General features: G+C 44.2%; 1 protein-coding gene across 2 annotated transcripts in view; it reads left to right on the forward strand.

The window, feature by feature from the left end:
- plxnb3 (plexin B3) overlaps positions 1-25,130 on the forward strand; it is a 98,230-nt gene that overhangs the window by 21,681 nt on the left and 51,419 nt on the right. Inside the window, exon 2 of one of the 2 annotated variants that reach the window (XM_031759117.2) lies at positions 9,872-9,947. The gene's annotated coding sequence lies outside the window, so the exon portion shown is untranslated. Of the gene's footprint in view, positions 1-9,871; positions 9,948-17,720; positions 17,816-25,130 lie in introns of those variants that run through there. The other variant, XM_039604495.1, reaches the window with a different exon arrangement.

The raw sequence follows: 25,130 nt of genomic DNA on the forward strand, positions 1-25,130 counted from the left end.
CTCTTTCTGTGCGTCTGTCCATCTGTCTGTATCACTCTGTCTGTCTGAGGCGATTTTTCATTAAAACAGCACAAAATCATAGATTCAAGGAAATGCCACGTGCAGATTATAGTATCCTCCATTTTTTTAGGCTATTTGATTTTGATATTCAGAAAAAAACACCCCAAAATTGTCTTGTAATAAAGACAAACTGATCTCAGTGGTTAGATTGACTTATCTATCCACTGGAGGTATTGATTCATTGATCTTGTTTCCATGTGGTTCTTGTTATTTAACAGCTGCTGATTCCCAGTTTGACTCTCTAGTCGACCTTGGATTCTTCTGTTTGCCGTGTTAAAGGAGAAGCGTTTTCAGGACTTCTATGTGCTGCTATTTATTTTAACATGACGTAGTTTGAGCCTCTGAGTGTCTCAGAAACTTTTTCTTTGACTGTATTTGTCTCATCTTTTAGCTCCAGTGCAGTTTTGCTGTCTTCTGTGGTGGATGAAACTTTCCTGTAGTTTAAAGTGTGTTGGGGGAACTTTGGGCCCTCATACTCTACCTTTTTAAATAATGGGCTGTTGCATTGAATGCCAGTTTTTTTTATCCATCCATCCAGCCAGCCAGCCAGCCAGCTTCCTTTTACCTGGGATTGGGTCGTGGGGGCAGCAGCCCAAACCCAGACTTCCCTCTCCCCGGCCACCTCCTCCTCGGGAGGACACTGAGGTGTTCCCAGGCCAGAGAGATGTAATCTCTCCAGCGTGTCCTGGGTCTCCGGGTAGTACATGCCCAGGAGGCACCCAGGTATCCAGTCAAGTATTGGTCGGCCAGACCCTCCATACTTGACTGCCTTCTGACACACACTACAGCGCCTCCTGCAGGTGGTGGGCACACATCACTGTAAATGCTGGGCTGTTCCTTTACATGTTGCTTTGGGTACGACTGTTCCATGTTGGATTGTTTCTTTACACGTTAGACTTTGGCCTGTATATGTTAGGCTGTCCTGGTAAATATTACACTTTATGTATGCTGTTGGGCTCAAAATCACATTTTAAATATTGCATTTTTATATGTTACACTGGTACTTTACATGCTGTTGTACTCTTCATTTAAATGTTGGACTGTTCCTTTTAATGGCCGCTGTCAGTGTTCAGATTACAGACTGAAATAATGTGGTGTCACTGCCTCACACTGAAGATTATACAGTCTGTGTGTGTGTGTGTGTGTGTGTGTGTTAGTGTATAATTGGTATCTTGGAGTGCAGCTGTCTTCATTCACCAGCATCTGTTACACCCCCAACTTAGAAACACAAACACACACACACACACACACACACACACACACACACACACACACACACACACACACACACACGGGACATTAAATCATTCCTTCAGTTTCAGTGCACACATTCAGAGCTGCAGACGACACAAGCAGCACGTGAATATAACAAAGGCAGTAATGAATAAGTGAGAGTAGTGGTGCACGTGTGGCGACATCGCAGGTGTGTTTCATGTTTGGAGTTTAGATTGTTGCCATACGTATTTACAACCACATTTGCCTTAGGCTGCTGTGTAACATGTAAACAAAAAGCAGAATGACGCTGTAGTGGAAGGTGCAAATACAAAGACCTGTGGGTGAAGGTGTGAGAGTGCAGGTATGGATCACATGACAACACCAGGCGTAAACACAGCTCGAAACTGACCTTTCATGAGTTTCCAAACTGAAACAGAGACTTCTGTACAAAAAACCTGCATCAAAAAGACGCAGCATATAAGGCTGACTCTGTGTGTGTGTGTGGGTGTTTGTGTGCGTGTGTGTGGGGGTGTGTGTGGGGGTGGGTGGGTGGGTGGGTGGGTGCGTGTTTGTGTGCGTGTTCCATATATGCAGATTATAGCTCTATAATGTCTCAGTTTGCAGAGTTACAACCATCAGATTAACTCCACAGATTAGTGTTTGAAGGCAGGCTGCCTAATCTACTGACTGTGTGTGTGTGTGTGTGTGTGTGTGTGTGTGTGTGTGTGTGTGTGTGTGTGTGTGTGTGTGTGTGTGTGTGTTTCAGGGGCAGGTTTAATGGGGATTTAAAGGACTGGTGGCCTATTTGGAAGCTTCGGTTTAATTTTTTTGTGCACCAAAAATAAAAATTGAATGCTGAGTTTGGTTCAGTTTCACAGATCAGATAGAAGCAGCAGAAAGTAGAGGAGCACTCGCTTCCACAGTAGGTGCCCTATTTCACAGTTTTAGTGAAAGAAATGTAGCTCTGCACCCAGATTTTATGGATTATGTCTTCACCCATGCGCTACATCTCCAAATTTTCATGAAATTCAGCCTGGTTTTATGTAATCCTGCAAAAGAAAACAAATTTGAACCTGTAAGAACAACAACAAGATATCAACATCTGAAACAAGCTTTTATTTAAAGTAATATTTCAGCAATAATTTAGATTCCTGAACGGATAGTTACATTTCTAGAAGAATATTCTTGCTTACTTTTCCCCTCTATATGTAGCACAAGTGTTCATAAATATGAAGTTGTGAGTAAACTAATGCAGTGGCAGCACCATCCCTCAGTGGTTTGAACTGTTGCCTCACAGCAAGTGGGTCCAAATCTTTCTTCCCCCACTGAAAACACCAACTTACTTTCCTGGTCGAGGACACTTGCACAAGGTTAAATAAAGAAAAAGAGAACATGAATTTTATTTTGAAGTCACACAGCTTCTGAGTTGTTTGATGCAAACGTATTTATCCCTGCCACGCACACACACGTGCACAGTGTTGTGATCTCAATCAGCAGCGGCACAGCATCTCCTCCTCTCATCTGGAGCCCTGCACAGGCAGTCAGCCTGATAACTATCGAGGAGCGAGAAGAGCAAAGGAGGAGGAGGAGTTGTTTTAATTAAAATGAATTAATTCATCATTGATGTGAACATTTAACCAAAAACTCATGCAGACAACGCACAAAGTGGTGCACAAACATTCACCAAAGTGCGGGAAATGAAGCAGAGGATGCTTAAAATTTTACATGATGGCCAAGAGTAGGCACATCGAGCCAAACACACACACAATCGTGTTTTCATGTCTTTGTGGGGACATCTAATTGACATAATACTTTTCCTAACCCTTGCCATCAAAAATGAATGCCTAACCCTAACCATAACCTAACTGTAACCTTGACCCTAAAACCACATTTTGAGCCTCAAAAACACCTTGCGGGGGCTGTTGGTCCCCACGAGTATAGTAAACTTCCAATTTTTCGTCCCCACAAAAATATGTAAACATGTGCAGACACACACACAGAGCACTTTCAAGCACAGAAATGTCTCTCGCTTTAAGCTCTCGTATCAGTGCATCAGGTTTTCTCTCTCTCTAATTGATTAAACATGTCTTAGCTGCACCAGAGTCTTCTGGAGGAGGTCAGGGTGGATGGAGGATAAACAGGAGGAGGTCAAATGGAGCTGCGTACGCTCAAAGGCAGAAGTGTGCATTGTTTTTGTGACATTTGTTAAATGGTGCATGCACGCGGTCCACTTTCATAGTTCTCAGTCTTTGCTGAAGTCTTTGGTGAATTAGTCACTAACGGCAATGAAAACAGAAAGGAAACAGCTAAATTTGGCCTAATGTGAAACCGAGACTCACTGAAGAAGTTTACGGATCTAAAAATGTAGTGACAAGTGAAAGTGATGGAAAAATGCTAGAAGAAGTGTTCAAGCATGGTCTGATATGTGTGTGTAAGGTTCAGTGTTTGCATGCTAATTAACCACACATCAGTAATAAGCGGTTAGACATTGTGGTCACGGTTGAATTGCATTTTCCTCAAAATGTGCTCACAGCTGCTTCTCAGCTCTACAGAGGCACCTTTGTCACCGAATACCAGCGTGTCAGTGACGCGCCTGCAGCCTGTTGTTCCGACATTAAAGCACATCTGAGCTGTTAGTTATGAAAATATTTGCAGATGAGTCTCTGTTAGCTGATGATGCAACGCTCAGAAACACTGTCAGTCAGGGTCGGGGCTCCCGCGGCGCCCCTTCCTAACATTCTCTGGGTCTGGCTCCTCATTTCCCTGCAGAGTTACACGACTTAACATCTCAACCACCTCTTGTTAATGAGATGAGCTCCACATCTACAAGTTTAATCCAAACCTGAGAAACCTTCAGCACGGAGTCTAATAAACTGTTGAACCGGTTTGTCCGGTTTATTTAGAGAAGTGTGTGAGCAGGAGCTCTGACCCAAACTGCCTGATGAAACATCCGACAGTTTACAGACACGCTGCTGCTTTATCTCAGATCTGCTGTCTGCTACTGAGGGCTGCACATGAAACGTGCGAGGCTTCGAGACGAGATACAAGAAACGCAGGAGGATTCGAAAACAGAGACGCAGGGAGATAAAAGATAAGGAGATAAAACGAAGAGATTAAACACTAGAATAAAAATCACAGAACAGTGGAAGATCTAAATAAACCAAAGGCACCGACGCAGAATGAAATCAGGGAGACGACAGTCTGGTTCTGGTGAAGAGCCAGGGTCGGTCTCACTCATCCAGGATGAGGTTCCTCATCAGCTGCTCTCTTCTCCTCCGCTTGCTTGAAGGTTTAGAGGTGTGAACGAGGATGTTTGTCAGTTTCTGAAAGGCAGAGATTTTGTAGAAATGTGTGATTTTCACAGTAATGAGCCCTTGTAGTTTTCTCAGAGGTGATAGTGGTCAGAGCGAGGTGACAATTTTCAAGCATCACAAGTTGAAAGTGTGACAGCTGCATTGTCAGAGTTTTTCCGAGTACTGCTCAGCCACTGCCTTCATATTAAACATAAAAGAAGAAGTCTGGGAGTCGTAATGAAACATATCTGCTGACCTCATGGAGACGGGTATCGCGTTTCATCATAGTTATTATAAAATATATAGAGAGATATGTGTCTTTATGCTTTAATTCAACTACACTCAGCAGGAAACATAAATGCATACAGGAGAACAACCACAGGGAAGACGAGAGAAGTAAAATGTAAGACACAGGAGGTAAAGTGGAAATTCAAAATCCACTTTTTTAAAATCCAGGCAGACGTCATGCACATAGAGGCAGTCGGTGTAAAAAGAAAAAACTCGGGCATAAAATCAATTTTAAAAAGAGAGAAATCAGACACAAAGAGCACAATAGGGATGTAGGAACTGCTGACTACTGTTCTTCACAGTGTTATACACACACCCCCACACACACGTGTATCTATATCTATATCTAAGGAGAACGATTGGCTGATTGGACACAGGTGAAACTGATGAAAACAGGTCAGATAGTTACAACAGAGAAAGTTAAATGGACAGAAGTGTAAAGTGAGCAGGAATAAATAAATCCGGTGCAGCGATGTACTTTACCTGGATGGATCGTTTCGGCCCTGAGTAGTGCTTGCAGGCGTAACTTACTGCATTAGGAGGAAACAGGCAACAACCCTTTGATCAGATGAGGATTGTCCAGAAGATTTTAGCAGCAGGACATTTGTAAAGTCAACCTGAAACTATAAAAATGCATCTATACCCACCAATTTAGCAGGTCTCCCACTGTGATGATGTGCTGTTCAATAATGATCAATATCACAGAGGAGCTTCAGCTGAACGGGCTGTTTCTGCTTTTTCTTTATCAGTTAGTGCACTCTGGAGTTCATGTGGACCCCATCTGTATCTCCAGGGCCATGAAGTAGTGAGGGAGGAGGTTGGGGTGGATAGATGGGTTTATTTTGACACACTTTCATCTGTTCAAAGAAAGACTTCGCCTTATTGGCTCCTTGGAAAAAATCTTGACAGATAAGAGTCCGCTTTAAGTTCATCATGTTTTTATTCAGTGGATTTCCAGCATCAACAGATCAGCTTCTGTTAGTGGGAGTAATGAGGTGTCTTCCTCTGGATCACTTCTCGTGGTGAGGAGCACCGCAAGGATCTGTACTAGGTTCAGTTTCCTTCCTTGTACTGAATTCTTTGGTTCCTATTTGTAGAAAATCTCAGATCTTTTGTTTTCACAGAGATGACACCCAGCTATACTTTAGTGGTTTGTTTTATTAGTTTCCCCTTCACCACATTTTTGTTATTCAAACCACGATGAAACAGGTCTGCTAACCTCAACAGAGTGTTTATTTCTACCCAGAATGGATCTGTTCTCTAAACTGCAGCAGGTTATTTTTTAGCCCCAAACCATGCATTTACCACAGCACTGTCACATAAAGAAGAGTTAATTACTGGTTTTAACAGTTTACCTCTTGCTGGTTTGCTGCAGCGGATCCCTTGAGAGTAACAAAACACCAATGTGGTGCATCAGGTCGGAGGACTTGTCAGTGCTTAAAAAATAATATAATGCTTTTCTCTGGTTTCTGTGGCATTTTCAGATTGTTGTTTGGAGCTCAGCATGTGTGATGGTCAAGCTTCTTCTCTCTTTTGTGAAAATAAAACACTTTACAGGAGTTAGCGGGCTAATATGAGGAACGAACAGGTTGTAGTTTAGCTCCCCACCATATAACCCAGTATATACCAGTCTCCATGTGTGTTCTGGCTCGTTTGACTTTGGGGCTGTATAAAATTGTTTAAGTGGTAGGGAAAACCCTTCCTCCTGCTGAACACTGGGCTGTGTGAACACTGGCCGAGTGACGAAAGAGCTGATATTTTACTCTGACGGATGAATGAATGCATGAGTGAATAGCCTCTGTGTGTTTGTCGGGGACCTTCTGACCTCACTACGGGATCACTTCCTCTGACGCTCGCGCTGTTAGATATCGCTACCAGGCCGACTGTAAACCAGTCACATGTGCAGAGTAAGGCGCCGACCTCGTGTAGAACCTGAGCCCAAAAAACCATCAGTCTTCTGGTCTTTAGCCTCTTGCAGCTCCTGTTTTTGGTTCTGTGTTTACTATTAGAACCCAGAGACACGCTCTGAAAACCTCTTTAGCCTGCCTGAGCTGCAAAATCCACATTCATAACAAATACGTAATGTCGTTTTTCAGAGAGATGTTTCAGCTTTAATTGCACCACATTTAATTAAACAGACTATAAACTGTGTTTATTATCCCACTGTATTTAATGACAGTGTGAAAACAGATTTAATTGTTATAGTAGCAAAGCTGCAGACAATTATGAGCTGATTCTGCAGCTCTGCTCTTTACAGCGAGTCATCCCTTTGTTCAGCTGTCCAGCTACAACTGTACAGCTCTGCCTCACTCTTGGCGGTGTTTTATGGAGAAACGGCTATAAAAAGCCACATGCAGCAAACAACTGACAGGCAGAGACGAGCTGCTGAATATAATGGAGACTTTAGTATTCTGCAAAAAACAGCTCTGCAACAAACAAACAGAAATGTAAGTTTCCTTGAAGTATAAAAATTAGCATAAAAGAGCATTAAGTATGAAAGTGTGACACGAAAAAGAAAAATAGCAATCCAAACAAACAGCCAACAAAAAGGCTCGATATGGAGCATCGTATGAACAATAAACTGTGTGAAATAAAAGTTAATGATCCTCCAGGCTGGATTATTTGTCTCTAAAGTCGCCTCCGTTCAGGAGTTTATATCACAAAACAAAGAAAATTCCTCACATTGTCGACAGTAATCCTTAAAGCATGACTTTACAAGCTGCTGAGTCTTAAAATAGAACAAATCTACAACATCTGTCTCTGACTTCAGCTCAGCTTAAGGACGAACATCTTCAAAGAAAAACGCGAAAACATGAATAAGACATGAACTCTCCAAAAAATTAACTTCATGTACGCTTCCTCTTGTTAAAATCTGAAACAAACGGACTCTTAAGATCAGATTTTATTGCTGTAAGAGGGAGTGAAGGCTGGATTTATCAGCAGCGAGGACACTGATTCTCAAAAAGAGACAATGACAACACAAACACACAGCAGGGTCGTAATCCCTGGTTTTTGTCTTCAAGGTCACCGAACGCCTCAGCTGGCTCTGCGCTGTTGGTCGTCCTTCATTCTTTTTAAAGCGTCTGACAGCGACAGACCGAAGCTGCCCTCAGACATCGCTTTAGTGCTTCAGCGTTTGTGACTGATGACTGTTTGATTAACAGGGGGCGGAGCCACAGGCTGTGTTCATTAAAGGACAGGTTCAGTTTTTAAAGTTAGTCTTAAATTGACTGCGAAGGGTTGGAGGTGGGAGGTTTTTCCTCGGTCTGTTCACACTTTAGCAGATGTTTCCGACCCTCAGTCATCATGTAGATATAAACCTCAGCTGAAGATGCCAAAATACTTATGACACTTACAGTTATGATTCACTTAGAGGGCATGTGTTGGTGAGCAGCTGTAAGAGAATCTCCCTTTTCCCAGTTTGGATTAAACTGGTGAAGTGTCCAGTTTTAAAGAGAAGTTCTGAGTGCACTTTAGCTCAAGTCCTCTTTAAATGTGCTGATGTCAGATCTCGGGTGTGTGCAGGTTAATAAGTGGGAAGCGGCTGTATTGACGAGGACAGATGAGCAGGAGCAGCTCGGTCTATAGATCATCAATCAATAGCTGCGGTGATTGATTAGCTGTACACTCCACGTAGCTCATTAACTCATTATAGGCTCCGGCAGGCAAACAGGAAGTGATTCATTGCTTGACCTCACAGTTGGCCTTGAAGGCAGATGGCTGATGAAGAGCCAATAAAGGAGTAATCCACCCAAAACACGAGACTGTGGGCACAGGGCCAGGAGATGCAGGAGACACTTTGACAGGGTGAACACGCCTGTTTCCATGGTTTCCTAGCTCGAATGATGACACAAACCTTTAGGGACTTTAGGCCCTCAGGGGCCCGCAGCCGCTGTCTGCTTTGCCCCGGTGACAGCTCTGACATCTCAGACTGTGGACGGGGAAATGTCTGTGATTACACATGAAAATAATGCCGAAACCATTGATTTATCAGGGAGCGGATCAATAATTCATCTGCGGTGCTGACAATTGTTTTTGATTAACACCTGAACCCCGGGGGTCAGATAAACCTGCTGGATGTGAGAGTGGGAGTTTGTCAACATGTTGACCAAGAGAAAAAGTCTTCTGCCTCAAGTTTAATGAAACTTCATTTCACTAACAGAGACGGAAACTCATAGACTGTATATGAAAGATGGATGCAGCCACTGTGACGTCACCAACTGCTTTCTGAAAGCGTCAAATCCTTTTTTTATAAAAGAAAACAGCCTGCTTGTTTATCCGTCTCTCTGACCCTAGTATGACCATAGTTTTCAAAAATGAACTTTATGTTTTATCTAGTATAATGTGACACTGCGCCTATAAAGTCAATTTTACTGCGGCCAAAGAGCGGGGGAGCCCAGGAGCAGTTTCCCTTCTATACAACTGGAAGTCTTCTTTCATGCAGAGGAGTCGCCCCCTGCTGGTCATAAAAGGATACAAGTTTAAGGAACTGAGTTCAATTTTCAGATTAGGCCCTATGTTTAACACCTGTTTATATGTTTCTTCTAGTGCGATCGTTCCGTCCGTGGGGCTGCACGGCGTCAACGTGTTAGCACGGTTAGCTTGTTAACGCGTTAGCGCCGTCCAGTCCCACGCATGGGGCGATACTTGATAACTGAGATTTGGGGCATTAACGTGGTTATGGCATTAACGTCATTTTAAAGAGATTAACGCTGACAGCACTAGTTTCTACTGTTTTATCACCTGTTTTACTCCACACGGACAGAACTTTAAAAAATTAGCACCATGTTGTATTCAATAAGACTTTATAGTAAAGGTTGAGTCCATAAACTCAGAATTGTGTTTGCAGAGCTCATAAATCAGGTGAGAACCACAGTCATTTTCCCATAGACTTCTATACAAACTGATCTGATTTGAAGCCAGGGAGGTCACCCCCTGCTGGCCGTTAGAAAAAGAATTGGGATTAACGCACGTCACGTCTGTGCTGATGTACATCTTTGTTTGTGTTCCTCCAGAACATCCTCCTGATGAAGAAGGTTCCTCTTCCTCACAGCTCAGTTTCTACATCACAGCAGCAGGTTGCCTCAACAGGTTGGTGCAGCTCTAATCTCTGTCTTCTGATAAGTCCGGATGTCCTCACCGGTGACCTCACAGGCAGCTGCCACATGGCTCCTGATGATGTCATCATTCTTGAACATCACTGAGACTAAACACTTGCCCCGTAGAGTTGCCTTTGTGTGATATTCTGCTGCTTATTGTGTCTGTGTTGCATTTCACACCTGCGCTGAAGCCTTGAACCTTTCTCAACTGACGGAGCTGCGCGTGAGAGCGAGTTGGACGTTAAACAGTCTTTAACCTGCCAGCTCCCTGCTACAAAGTCCATGTGACGCTTGATTGTGCCCATGTGAGAGTACTGCAGCTAATTGTTCAGTTAATTCACAGCGAGTGAGTGGGCGTTGTGTGTGCTGCCTCTGCGCCCTCGCCTAAACCAAACAGATTAGAAACGAGAATGAGTCTGAAGCGGACTATTTCCTGCTGCGCGCTGCACATTAGAAACGACAACTGTGGAATAAGTCCTGACCTGATTGTTCCGACGCCGAAGTTCACGTGTGAAAACGGCTTATTACAGTCGCTGGGAGTTCAGTGATAGATGGAGGATGCGGTGATCTAATTAGATGGTACAGAGAATCTGCAGATTCAGGATCAGTGACCCAAAGATCATCAGAGAGAGTTACTGCAACAGAGGAGCCATTGTTACCAGGGCGCCTCTCTCTCTCTGTGTTCCTGTGTCTCTCTCCCTCTCGTAGGATAGTCAATCGCGTGATTAATCAAACTTTTGCGTGATCAGGTTTCAGCTGCCTTGCTGTTGAAATGAGTTTCTGCAGATTACAGACAGGAAAATTCAGACAGATGACTTTAATAAAAGAAACATTTCTACGGCCATAAATTCACCCAAAATTAAATTCCACATTCAGCTGTGTCATAAGAACATATTTTTCATTTCCGTCTCCTGTCTCTCATACATCTATATCTGTATCCATATCTATAAACACAGATGCATTTCCCGTCGTGTGCTAGTTTGCTTTAACCTAATTTATTTCACTGATTGTTAAACGAAACGACCCCGAAGATAAATAAAGCTGAATTTGATTTTTTGATTTTTATCTGGGACACGTCGCCTCGCTGCATCGCGCACACACATTTCCCCCCAATTACTGCCTGTCACCTTTCACCTCCTCCTCCCCTCCCCCCTCATTCATTACTCCGCCTGGTTGGTTCGTCTCTGTACAAGCTGCTTTTCACGCTCTCTAAACCTGCCCCCTCCTCTCACCCCCACCTCCCCCTTCATCACGTACCTCTCCCCTCCTCCCGCTCCTCCTCGACCCTTCCTCCGCCCCCTTTAAAGCCTCTTCACTCGTCCTTCATCTTTTGTTTCTACAGCAAAGCCTTGCATACCTGGGAAAAAACACACGCACCCCGAAATATCATATCTTATCTCATGCCGAAGTCTCGAGGAGGGCTGCGCTGTGAAGTTTGACATAGCCAGCCTTCTTTTGTGTTAGCTGCCTACACAAAACCTAAAACTCCAATCAGAGATAATGGGTATCACATCAGCGGTTATCAACTTTCTTTGTTACCCCAGGCTTTCTTCCTCAGGCTCACATAAAAGAGGGCTTTTGATGCATCAATTGACTCTTTGCACAGCAAATATCTATACTGGTGCAGAGAAAAGACGAGATAGCAAGATGCTGGCAGAAAATAGTTACCTCTGTAATTTCATATATGAATATATTTTTTCTATTATTCATTGGCTTCAGTGCTGCCGATCATGTCTAACGTGAAACTGCATGAAAATCTGGTTTTAAGGCCCTGTTAGTGCCTGCAGAGTTAACAGAGCTCTAAAATTTTAAACTAGAAGTATTTAAACATGCTCACAAGAAGTGCATTTAGCTGGTTTTAGCTGTAATAACAGCTGCAAATCAACACTAAGCATGAAATATATTTGTGCTCTTTTTATTTTTTTCCCCATTCTGACCTGCATGCATGTAAACTCCTGAGGGAATCCTGAGGTAAAAACAGGCTGCAGCCTCCTCGTGACTATGAAAAATCAGTGGTGACTGCACTGACGTTTTTGTGATTTGTTGACTGCAATTAGTTGTGGCGACCAACTGGTTCATAAACAGGAACGTGCAACACCCCCAAGACCTGGGCGACCACTTGCAATAACACGTTGATTGCACAGATTGGGTGGTGGGAGGCAACCTGAGTCCAAACAGTCACTCTCAGACAGATTGATGAAAACTTGCAAATAAATGCAGACAGATTGTGAACATATTTGCAATCTATCCAGGTAAGGAAATTCCAAAAAGTTGATTCTGTTCATCTGGACGTACCGTTTTCAGCGGCAGAAACGTACCTACAGGCCAGTGGATACTCTTTCAAGGATGAGGATGTACACATCCTGGACAGGGAGGAACGCTGGTTTGGGCGCGGAGTCAAGGAGGCCATTTATGTGAGAAGGGAAAGACCATCTCTGAATCGAGGAGGGGGCCTAAGGGTACATCTGTCACCATCTTACAATGCTGTGATTGCAGCCATTCCCCAACTCTCTGTCAATGGTACTCATGGCCATTGATCAGTGGTTGTTGATCAATGGCCATGAGAATTTGCATATTAGTGATCAAGAACCTGACCTCCCAGCCCATTGTTCCCTCAGTGGTGCTAGTTTCAGTTATTGTGCAAATGTACTGTTTATAAGATTGAGGAAACCTGCAGTCAGCTGAGACTGAAGAAGTCACTTGGACGAGTGACGAAACGTTTCTCCCACATCCAGATGAACAGAATCAGCTTTTTGGGATTTCCTTACCTGGATGATGGAGCATCTATATGGAACCACAGTAGGCCAGATGTAAAGATCCCTTTATGAAATATTGAAAACTCTAACTTTAGTCTCAGTGTACTTCAAGAATCTATTCATTTTCCTTCATACTACCTCTGGGATGTGTCTGGTCTGGAAAATGTCTACATCAGATGTTTTAGGATGCACGAGCAAGTCGGCAGCAGAAAGTAGCAAAGTTTTGAATTTCAAGTTAGCAAAGAGTTGTTGACTTTTTGTTTTGTTCCCATGGGTGTTATCTCCACTCTGATTGGCTCAATTTATATTTTATTTGTCCAGTTTATTAGCAAGATTGCTCAAGAAGTTGTGTATGAGTGGATGGTATCCAGAGCTCGGCCCAACGTCATGAACTTTTGGAGTTGTTTCAGACCAGGATCTAGAAGCAGGAATCTTGAAGGAAAAATTTAATATTTTTTTATCCATCCGTGCTTTGAGATGAAATATCTACTACTAATCCAAATATCCTTCTGAATCCAGGGTGTAGAGAGACTTTCCAGCCTTGGTGGAGGTATGTGGTCTGTTGTTGTTTGTTGAACAGCTGCTGAAACTAATGGAAAAGCTGAGGACATGAGTGTGTGGCTCAGTGAGGACACAGTCCTGCAGTGGATTATTTAAAAAAAGAAAGCAGGCTATAATTGGTCACATGTTTTATTCCCTTTGTGTGATTGGCAGTAAATTGTCGAGTGGACGGATTTTAAATGGCCTTTAAATAACGAGTGTTTGTTTGAGACGTTAATGCAGAAATATAAAATCACATCATGGACGCTGCTGCACCAGCTGGCCACACACACGGCCGCTCTCCTATCTTTGCGAGGACCCTCAGGCACACACTGCACTCCTGGGACACTCGGGCCCGGATTATACTGGGTTGCGGATGCACACACGGACAGCTGCAGGCACAACGGACGGGTAGCTGCTCTTATTATATACACTTTCTGGTCTGCTTGGAGAAAGCGTTACTTACATGCAGAGTTGGGTGGTGGCAATGCAGACAAGTCTACACAACAACAGCGACAATGTGAAGTTCGCAGACAACCGCACAAAGAGCCCGATGACTTAATTTAACCCACGAGTGCGGAAAGTGTGACGCTTTTGTAACCCTGAGCTCAAACCTGCTTCTGCTCCACAGATCTGAATCCTGAGCGGCCCTTTGAGGCCCGTCCCAGAGTGAGGCCTGAACAAAATGTCCCCACAAAGATAGATAGTAGTTAATCCTGGGGTACGGCTGTGTGTGTTTCTCTTTGTGTGTTTGATTGATGTGATCGGTGTGTGTGTGTGTGTGTGTGTTCAGTAGTGCGTGTGACCCTAAGTATGCGTGTGTGATTAATATTACATGAGGGCTCCTGATGAGAGGTGGACAAACACTCCCAGCTGAGCTCTAACACACACACACACACACACACACACACACACACACACACACACACACACACACACACACACACACACACACACACACACACATGAATGAATGCATGAGTATATCGTCACACACACACACTGAGTCACTTGAGGTCACACACACATGTTTTACCAGCAGAGTGTGTGTCACAGATAAGATGACGGCGATAACAGACACACACACACTCGCGCACGCACCAAGTCTTCACGCTGTCTTCACATCACATTAAACAGTCGGTGGTTACCATGACGACCTGAACACTTTGGGATTCTCACCTGCTGTGACCTGTCAGCTGTGAACCAATCAGGCGACAGAAAACAGAAACTTTCACTCACCTTAGCAGAGACGTTTAGTTGAGACAGACTTTTCCTCTGCCGTGACCGATCACTGTCGGTCCCGAGCGAATCTGATAACGTGAGTCTGCTCGTTTATCTGCTGCTGGATTTCATTTCTGTGTGGGACAAAAAAACTGACAAAGGAAGAACAAAGAAGAGCAAACAACATCAAAAAGACATGAATAAGACCAACCTCGGTCCGGAGCAAGGAAATGACGAGCACCTGCTGCAATTTGAAGACTGTGAGAACATGTAGGAGACTAAGCAGCTGGTTCCCATCATGCAATGTGGCTCGCAGTGGGATTGCTGGGCCGCCCACAGCAGCAGCTGATGGAGGAGAATCAAAGAGACGCGTCGGCTGTGGGACATCCTCAGAGAGACGTCCTCAGAGGGACTCCGTTTCTCTGTGAGACGCTTCATTTTATCTGCAGAGAAGGTTTTACTGAAGAACACAGCGTTCCCCAAGCACGTGAAATCTGAGCCCCGAGCCTGTTAATTATGACTCAAATATCTCATAACATGTATAACACGGACAGATAATGTCCGGCTGCCTGCTTTGACAGGAAGTGGCTGCAGCGTTGTCAGATTTTGGCAGCTGTATCCTGTAATCCTGCAGGTAAATTGGTTTTGATTTGTTTCCAGTTGTGAAAAGGCAGTTTTCAGACTGTCAGCGAAACATGAGGCCAACATCCTCAATCAGACAACTGCAGGTTATATAAGCAGAAGAGGAAGTTTGTCTTATGCCTACCACACTCTAGAAGACTTTGAAAAGACTTGCTATAGTCTGGGAAATTGTCACGTCTAAAGATAATGTGTCGGTTTTTAGTCAGAGAGAAGGCCAAGTCGGAAAAATGCACATTAATATTAGAGAAATCTGAATTTATCAGTGATTCAAGAGAAGAAAAAGACTTTTTTATGCTCGCTCTACACCTAACCATCAAAATGAGCTTCCACAAAACTGTCAGGATTTTAATGCCACGATGGAAATTTGTCTGAGACACTGAAAGTGCTTGAAAAGTTTAGTGCGCGGCAGGCATTAGTGTTAGAAATGAGAACTTATACCTCACATTGAGGCGCACACACAGCATGTTTAGGTTCCGTGTTACTTCCACTTCCTGAGGATGTCATTGTGTCTGATCTCTATCCAAAATAAACCACGAGAAACCCACAGGAAGTTCTGACTCTGCCTGAGAATCTTTTGGTATTAAGTTTTCTTCAGCATCAAAGTGAACAGAGATAGATGTCTGAAGATTCACGATGCACATCAGATAGCAGCTGCTCGGCTTTCACGCGGGAAAAAGTCGCTTCTGTTCAATTAAAGCAGTTCATCAGAAAGCATGAACTAAAAAACAGAACCTGAACCGCACAGAGGTATGGATGGTCTCCAACCTGGACATGCTACATCCACTCCAACCTCCTGCTGCAGCGTCTCTCTTATTCTTTTAGCAAAAATCAAATCTGGGCTTTCAAGTTTGGCTGAGATTTTGGAGAAGCTCATCAACAATCAGTCAAATATCTGGAACACTTATTTATATAAAGTGTGTGATTCCACTGGGTTTGGTTGAGATTAGTCCGAATTGATTTAGCTGCAGATTCTCCCCAGTCCTGCTTTGTTTGCATTTTCACTTCATTTAAACTAACACAAAGTTTTGAATAAACAAGTATAATGTAATAATTTTACACGGCATGTATTGGTGGCTGTTTGTTCCGGTTCCAACAGCAGGAACTGCCTTTGAAGAGCCTCTTTTACTGCTATTTTTGGGGCAGAACAAACAGCCTACTCTGGGGTAGGTACTTCTCTGGGTACAGAAAAACTGCTCGGTGGAGCTCGACTTGGAGAAAACAATGACAAGAAGCACCAAATGTATTAACATAAATACATTTTATGTTAATACATTTTAATACATTTAGGTGGATGCAACAAACAGCAATGATGCAACTACATCACAAAGCTGTTGCAAAATAATTTCATCATCGGTTCGATCTGATGGATCCTACTGCACAACAGTGGAAGCATAAAGTCTAAAAGGGTCCGTTAGAGAGCAGCAAACCTCCAGGCTGGAAAGGAAACCAACATGGAAGTGCAAAAAAGAAACTGCAGTTCCTCCAATGGCCACTTGAGGCTGTTTCTAAAACCAATTAAATCCCCATAGACTCCCATGTTAAAACTTCCATAAAGGAGTTGTCATGTGCGCTACTGTGGGGTCTTTACCTTACAGTATAAAGTGCTTTGAGGCTAACTGTTGTGTTGATTTGCTGCTATTTAACAGTCCAACTTTCCTGCAGTGCAAAGGCACCCTCACAAAGATGGATCAGTGCCTTTCTACTCAACATTAGCACTCAAAGTGCTTCCTACTGCAAGCCTCATTCTCCCAAACGCACAACTCCATGCCTGAGCTCTTTTTCTAACATCCACGCACACACTCGAATAGGTGCACTGGGGACATCTCAGGGTTTGATATCTTACCCAAGGATACTTCAACACATGGACCGGGGGAGCCGGAGTAGCTTAACCACACAAGCCACAGCCATCTCGATAACTGCGTGCAAATAAAACTTTTAAACCACTTTAAAAATACTCAGAACTCTTGTTTGTGTGAGAAGCGTTGTGTTTTTGAGCTTTGCTGGTCGGTTTCCTCCTTGGTGTAGCAATTATTTTTCATTCTCATCAACTCAAATCTGGCCTGATGCTTGTCGAAGCACCTGGTCTGATCGTGTGTAGCGATAATAATAATAGTAGTGATAACAGAAGTTTGCAGCTGGTGCTGCAGTATTGTGGGGCTGGATTCATGGTTGGACTCCTTCAGCCCACAGCAGCTCACACAGTCGGAGGGGTGTGGCGACACTCGGATTTACTACCTCTCTCACCCTCTTTCTCTAACTTCACGCTTCAACCTACCTATTAAATATTAATATATGACCACGCCCCCTGACACTACCTAGAGAAGTGTGGCAGATAAGCCCCGCCCCCTTTATTCCCAGTGGGTCTCTCTCTCTCTCTCTTCCCCGCTCTCTTTGAATGTCTCACTCTCTCTCTCTCTCTCTCCCTGCTTCCTGTGAACGTCTCTTGCTCTCTCTCTCTCAGAACAATGTGTCGTTCACAATAATGGGATTACAGCCATCTAGCCGGCTGCTCACCCTCCCTCCCTCTCTCTCTCTCTCTCCTGTCATCCCCTCTCTCTCTCCATCTGTCTGTTGGTAGTCCTGCGTCCTCCCTCTCTCCCCCTCTCTCCCGCCCGGTGTTCAGGCGCTTTCAGTTCTTGTCGCCTCTTTAATTTTAATTTTCTGGAGGAATGAAAGAAAAACGGACTGTTTCCTGAAAGAAGTAAGTGCCCGTTTCTCTCCCCCTCTCTCACTCCGTCCCTCATGCGCTGTGCGCTCCCCTCGCTCGCCGAGGAGGCTTTGATTGACAGCTGACTCTCGTTAATTGCGCCGTTATTTAATTAGTGGAGCAGGAATCAGATCAGTGGCACAGAGCCGTGGACTCTGACCGTCGCTTTCTCTTGCTGTGCGCAGAAGTTTCCCGCAGCTGTGTTTCTTTTGCTCTTAAATGTGTCGCTGACTGTTGAATTCTGTTTTCACGCTGGTTTTATTCTGGCAGGTCTGTGGTAGTGTAGTCACGGCTTCAGTAAAGTGTTCAGAGTGATGAACTTCAGTCATGTCAAACAAGAAAGAAAAGAAGCTACAAACGTGAAGCATCTCCCTGTAAACATCTTTTTGTGTCTTCCTCCTGCTGCTGGCAGTTTATTCTGCGCTGTGCACATAAAGGTGCAGCCGCTGTGTCAAGCTCTGTGACAAAGCTGCTGCTGTTTGAGGGCTTTATTCAATTAAGATGTGGAAGAATTTCCCAGAAAACCCTCCCCTCCACTTAAAAATGTGCCAACCCAAAGATGCATGAGTCCATGTAATGTTGAAATCTTTGTGCTTCTTTGCAGCAGACACTCTTGTCATGGTCTGTGTCTGAAGTCTCATTTGGGACAAAAATGTTTGACGTGAAACACGATAAAAACTCACCGACAGACACAGTGAAATCAAACAGAAACAGTAGAATCTGCAGTTTGAAATGAAAAGTGTCCCCCGTGTGCAGTGATCGGTAACTTAGCCCTTCATTATTGTGTCTGAGTTGTGTTGTTTCCTTTGAAAGCTGCTTGACAATGTACGCTGTAGAAGAAGTGCGGCGGGTCTCGATCTATCCATCCATTCACCCATCTGTTAGCTCTGCCTGCTTTATCCTTTGGAGAGAGGCAGGGGGGCTGCAGCCTTTTGCAGCTGACATTAAGCGAGAGGTGGGGTTCACCCAGGACAGGTCACCGGTCGATCACAGGGCAAAAATGCAGCAATGCTGCAAAAGTGCAATACTGTGCAGTAAAACCCTGGAAATCTTACTTCAGAACAAAATATTTTGCAGTAAAATACAAGTAAAACATCAAAAAAAGGATAAAGCAGCATTTCAAAGCAAGTAGAACCATCCCAGTCAAAAATGGACCCGCCCCAACCTGTTAGTACAAGTGTCACAGGATTTAAACGCAGTCAGTTTTACCTGAAAATGCACAGAAACTGGACATCTACGAACAGTCAGCTCAGTCTGATTCACACAGCATCAAACACTGCTGTTGTTTCAAAGCCCCTGCCACTTCTCAAAGCAGTTTAGATTTAGTGAAACAGGCCCGTCACTCACAGCTCATCACATGTGGACACTTCTAAAGTATCACGTTAAATGCTCTTGGTGGCTGTCATCGTTTAACCTACATGACAAATGCTGTGAAGGGTCTTATTTTAGCCCAAGAGTTTAAAGCTCCAGCAACTTTTAAGTTTTAGTTTTGACGGCTGCGTTTGGGCTGCCGGTCATAACATATATATATTTTAAATAGTGAGGGTAGAAAAAACAAAAAGCAACCAACATGGGTGGCATCTTGCGAGCATCGTCGCTCTCAGTGAGGAGTACCCAAATGGAAAACGAGGGTGGCAAGTCGGCGGTGCTTTCCAAAGCCTCAGAAAGTTTGTGTCTGATTCTCAGCCGTGAGTAAAAGTGAAACACATTTGTGGGTAAAAACAAGATCAAAACAAAAACATGCAAACTATCCACTCCTGGCACGCAGACTTATGTCACACTCGCCCCTGTATGTGTGAACACCGCAAAGTACAGGACGCACGGTGACAGGAACGCTGCTCCAAACCTGCTGAACAACAGCAAAAGCTTCTCGTACCGTCTTATGAAGCGCTTTAATTAAACTGAACCAGCTCGTGACGTGGACCTGCGGGGCCCCGAGAGAGACACACAGAGCCGGACAATAAAACCTCGAGTTAATAACTGAATAAAACTGTCTGTTTCTCAAAGGATCCTTTAACATCCTTACAAATGAAGGTCAGTTAACGCAGCTTTATGGGCTCATTAGACAATAACAGCCCCGCCCTGTGTGGCAAAAACAGCAGAAGCAATGAATCAAAGAATAATTAACCATATTTGTCTGATCCGTCATGTCAAGTTCTTTGCTTGGTTGTGATTTCTGAGGCAAAAGGTTGCAGAGTTTGGCAGAATAATTAATTAAAGCTAATTAGGTTTTGATGATGTCGGCTGATTTGAGTGTTTAAAAAACTAATTTTTATCTTTTTATCTCAAAAATAAAGTTTAATGAATTCTGACTGAATGTACAATCCTTCTTTTTATGTGTGTGTGTGTGTGTGTGTGTTATGCTGTGTGAAACCTCCTAGTGTTTATATATTCCATTATTATTGATGCATCAGTAATAAAGTAGCTGGAGGGGCAGATTTTAATAGCTCTACAGTGATATCACATTTAAACTGCAGTTTAGTTTAATAAATCTTTATATTTTATTATCTCATTGTAGTTATTGTTTGTAAACTATTAGGTTGCACAGCAATAACTGAGAGCAGTGTGGTGGGATAAATATTAAATGCACTGTTTGAATGAAGTGCAGCGTTTTAATGCTCTTAATGAGTTTTCATGGTGACTGAATGTGTCACAGCTGGAGATTCAGACTGGAAGCAGCAACAATTAATTGATTAAATGGGAAAATAATCTGCAGATTGTTTGCAGATGTTGAAGCGAACTCGCTGGAGTTCGGTTTGCTCTGCCGTCTGCAACACGCATGCACGACTGTCTGCAGTGTTTGTATTGTCTGTCAGTTCAGACAGAGGCTGAACCATCAGGACATTTCAGTGAGTCACTTTTTTTTTTTTTTTTTTTTTTTCTTTTTTTTTCCGCCTGTCCCGTTTGGTTCTTTTGCCATCAGAATTATTGTCTAAAGGCGAAGAAAGATGCCCAACGGATTTACTTTACCAAATGGACCATCCCAGCCTTGCCGTAATGGTCCATTTGATTCACCTTTTATTGTTTATTTTATTTTCACTTGCTGAATACGGGACAGACTTGACTGGTGGAAAGAAAGGGAGAAAGAAAGAGGAAAGAAAAACAGCTGAGAAGAGGGACGGGGAAAAAGGGCAAAACCAAAACCAACAGAATAAGCAGACAAAAATACATATATCGATCACCTGGATCACCTGTTGAGAAAGAAAGAAGAAAGCAAGCAGAAGAAAGCGAGAGTAATAAACAACATCACAATGATCTATGGGAATATGACAGTAAATACTAAATATTAAACATTATTGTGCAGCACGTGAGATCGACAGCGCACAGTGTGCTTTGAGGTAGGAGCCAAAAAGGGTGTAGTTTGTGTGTGTGATCACCCGTGTGTACACCTGTGAGCATGAGCGCTTGTTTTTAAAAAGGTTCCTTCATGTAATGATCTGCTAGAGGGTGTGGGGGCCACTGCCCGTCCTCCAGGGCATGAAGCAGGTATGGAGGAGATCAAAACTCCAGACATCCAGAGGCCCCCAGAACACAAGAGACCAAGGAAGACCAACAGAGGGCAGCCCGCATGCTATCCCAGAAAGAGCTGAGGAGAGTCCCAGATGAGGGGTCACTCAGCAGCCGCGGAGCAGAAGCCGAGGGGGTTGCAGTGACGTGCCCGTGAGCTCCGCCGGCAGCCAGCTGTGCCTGAGTGACCGAGCCCCGGGCCGAGGCCAAGGGCACCCCATCCCGAAGTGGCCCGAGCGAGCCCCAGGCTCCAGGCCCCGATAAGCAGCCGCCAAGGAGTGAGCCGGTGGGTACCTGGGCGCCCACCCCGGACACAAAGAACCACCAACGCACCGATGTCTGAGGGCGTCTGCCACCGGCAGGGAAGTGGTGGGGGAGATGGGCCTCAAACCTTGGAGGGCCTGAGATGTCCCCAGAGAGGTGGCGTCTGATACCCAACCTGACATATAGACACAGACAAACAGGCACACACAGATACAAACATCTATTCCCACCCTCATGCTCTCATATACAATTGCTCAACACTCACCCAACGTGGAGACAGACATAGAGAGAGACACTGTACACACAATCACACTCCCCAAGCGTACTCTAAGCCCCGGGTCTAGGGTACCCCTGCCCCTGGGGAAACTGCGCCCAGACCCAGGTGGTGTTACCCTTTTTCCCTGCGGTGGGAGAAGCAGACTGCCCCGACTCCGCAGCAGCAGGGAGGCCCCACATTCCAGACCCCAGTCGGACGGCCAACTCCTCCTCCTAGCCCCCCCGCTCCAGCAGGCCGCAGAGAACGGGGGTGTAGGAAGACTCCAAACCTCCCTCCACCCGCTCATATGTAGTGTTGATGTATGTGTGTTCTAAGGTGCATTTAAAACCCAGGAGGGCATGGAGCTACCTGCCAGAGCAGCAGGTAAGCATATAGCCCCTCCTGCTAGCCCTCAATGTCTACGTGTATTTAAAATTGAGAGGTGGGCAACGACGCCAGGGGTGAGGTGTACACCCTGATGGTAATTTGGGATCCGTGTAGCGTGCCCACCCCCAAGATCCTATATGTATGTGTAATGAGAGTGTGAGTAATGTGAATGTCTAAGTTGTGGGAGTCACTGAGGAAACTTTGAGCTCCACCAGGAAACACAGTTGAGCGCTCTGAAGGTGTGATGCTGCCGTTGCAGAAAAATTTCCTGCAGCAACAGAAATGTGTCACATCTGAAGTATTTGAGCTTCCTGTGTTAACAGAGTGACATTTCTCAGTATGTAACATGCTCTGTGGTTTGATTATCTCACTCCAATGTTCTAAGGATCTGCTCGTCTGTCCACATAAACACACCTGAAGTATCTAACTGTTTCCAAGAATCTAAAGTCTCGCTAATGAATCAGGTCTTAGAGGAGGAAACATCCCAAGTTTCAGGAGGCTTGGGTTCAAATCTGGTTTGGGACAGTTTTTTTTAAAGCTCGGTCTTCACCCGTGTCCTCTTGATAAGGTTAGGAAAACATCAGGCAGCCCTTTAAAAGGTTAAAAGCTGTTTGAAAGCTTTATTTTCTGTGAATATGTCACGGGGCTAGGTTTGGATTAGAGCGGTGGTGTTTAAACTGGGAAGTGAAGACGCTGCAGGTCGTGTGCAAACAATTAGGGTAATAACACGAAGTGAAGATAAAGTGAATTTGATGTTTTTGGTGGGGGAAAGAGAGTAATAGCTCCCGCAAAAATAAAGGTGAAGTGTATTTAGATAAAGCTCTACTTGGATCCTTTGTATGACTAATTAAGTGAAAAAAACAAACAAAGTGTGGGGTGTGATACAAGGACTGTTTTCAGCATTGAGAGTGGAGCATACCAGAGGAAACCACAGGGTTAGCGATTAATTCTGTCCCATCTAAAGGTGATGAAACTGAAGCGCTTGTTACATGCACTCACGTGGCTTTGAAATCTAATTTTAGTTGCTGCACAAACAACATGCAGAGCTGCCGTTTGTCAGTAAATCATCCTGGTGCGTTTGCAAAAAGAATTTTTAACTTGAGCCATTTTCACACATTAACCTTGTGGAGTTCCCTCTTCTCACACGTAGCACACAGCGGGACGCAGCCCACCTCTAATGCATGTTCATTATATAAAAATACTCTGCTTTAGAACAGGGAGCTGCTGGGATGGAGTGTGCAGGTCGTGTTGCACTCATTTACCTGTGTTATTGTCACACTGGTGCATTCAGGTGTGACGGGGAGTGTGTGCTAGAGAATTGGCAGGTTAAGGACGGTTTAACTTCTGCACTGACAGCCTTTATGTGGTTCAGGGGAGGGAGCAGCCTGGATCGAGGTTAGGGGAAGTAGACACCAGGCGAGTGGGAGTGCACTGGAATTAGTTCCACTGTTTGCACATCTGTGGCTTTGAACAACGCACGGTCTTTGTGCCAGCGAGCTGGCAGGTTACGTTTATGTTCTTTGTTGGTCCGGAGTAGTTTCGAGCTGAAGCACATGTTTGAACGAATGAATGCTGAGTTTGGATTTCTCTGCTCTCGACATACATTTTAACTGATGTCGTCTCTGTAAATAACAAACTTGGTGGCTGCTGTCAGGTGACACAGCCAGCTGTCGCTTGGACGAGGGCACGTTCTAGGATGAATCTTTGACTAGCGGTGGCATGACAACCGAAAGTGATAGGTCGTGTTAGTTATGCACGTATGAAAATACCATAAATATTTGTTCTTTTTGTACACTTTAGACTTAGTTTTACAGACTCTCATTACCTCCGTGCACCTGTTCTATGAGCTCAATTATCTTGCCACAGATAGTATAGTAATATAATCTGAATTTGACTGACGGCTTTATTGCTTTTTTTTTTTTAAATAGATATTGCAATAATGCCAAACCCATGATAATCATGAAGGGAAATCCTGATTCTGTTAGGGTTTTTTAACCAACAGAAACAGCCTGTTTCTGCCATGTTTTCTGATTCCCCTTTTGCACTGTTTGAGCTGCGATTGGAGTCATTTTAATGACCTCGACCGTGTGGGTTCTTCGATGGTTCTGTGGTGAATTTTCTCCACCTGCTGCTCGCCTGACCGGCCATCAGCCGCAGTGCATGAAAACGAGCATTCAGTCAGAATTTTCTTTTGAACGTTTTCTGGAAGTTCAGTTAAATTTGAGCTGATTTTTGGTGGAAGGCGAACCATCTGATGTGTCAGCCTGAATGTGTCGGCGTGCGTCTCTGTGGGCGACCGCATCCAACTTACATGTTAATGACTTGAATCCGTTCTCTGGAACGGGACAGATCAACCAATCAGATCGGTGCTGTGGTCCACATGATGCTGCAGTATGGGCCTTTTGTTCTGTGGTTACCTGTTTGTGCCAAAGTCTGGCACCTGACATCTTTGCAGTCCTGCTCTGAGACTCTGAGAGATGCAGATGTGTGCAGCAGAGACTGTTTCATCTCTGACAGTCTCTGATCATTTTTTTCTGTTATGAATGAACCAAAGAGAAAAACAGCCCGAAGCAGCTGGATTCTGGCCGATGGTCGGCGCATTCGCCTGCGTTCTGGCAGCAAAGACCCAGTTTTTGATGGAACTCAGGGTTTGAAGCACATCTACTGATTACTTAAAGCAGAACTTTGAGTTTGTGGCTGCTGATTCAAATTTCATTTTAAAGTGTTTGAGTCTCATTGAAAACAATTCTTCTCATGAACTTCTCTAACCTGATTTCTGCTCACAAATGAAGCTAATGCTTAAAAAGACCTGCAGTTCGTCCAATGACCACTTGAGGCTGTCTCCAAAAGTGAGTCACTCCCCATAGACTCTAATGTTAAACTGTACAGCAGAAA

This window comes from Oreochromis aureus, linkage group 20, assembly GCF_013358895.1.
Source record: "Oreochromis aureus strain Israel breed Guangdong linkage group 20, ZZ_aureus, whole genome shotgun sequence".
NCBI lineage: Eukaryota > Metazoa > Chordata > Actinopteri > Cichliformes > Cichlidae > Oreochromis > Oreochromis aureus.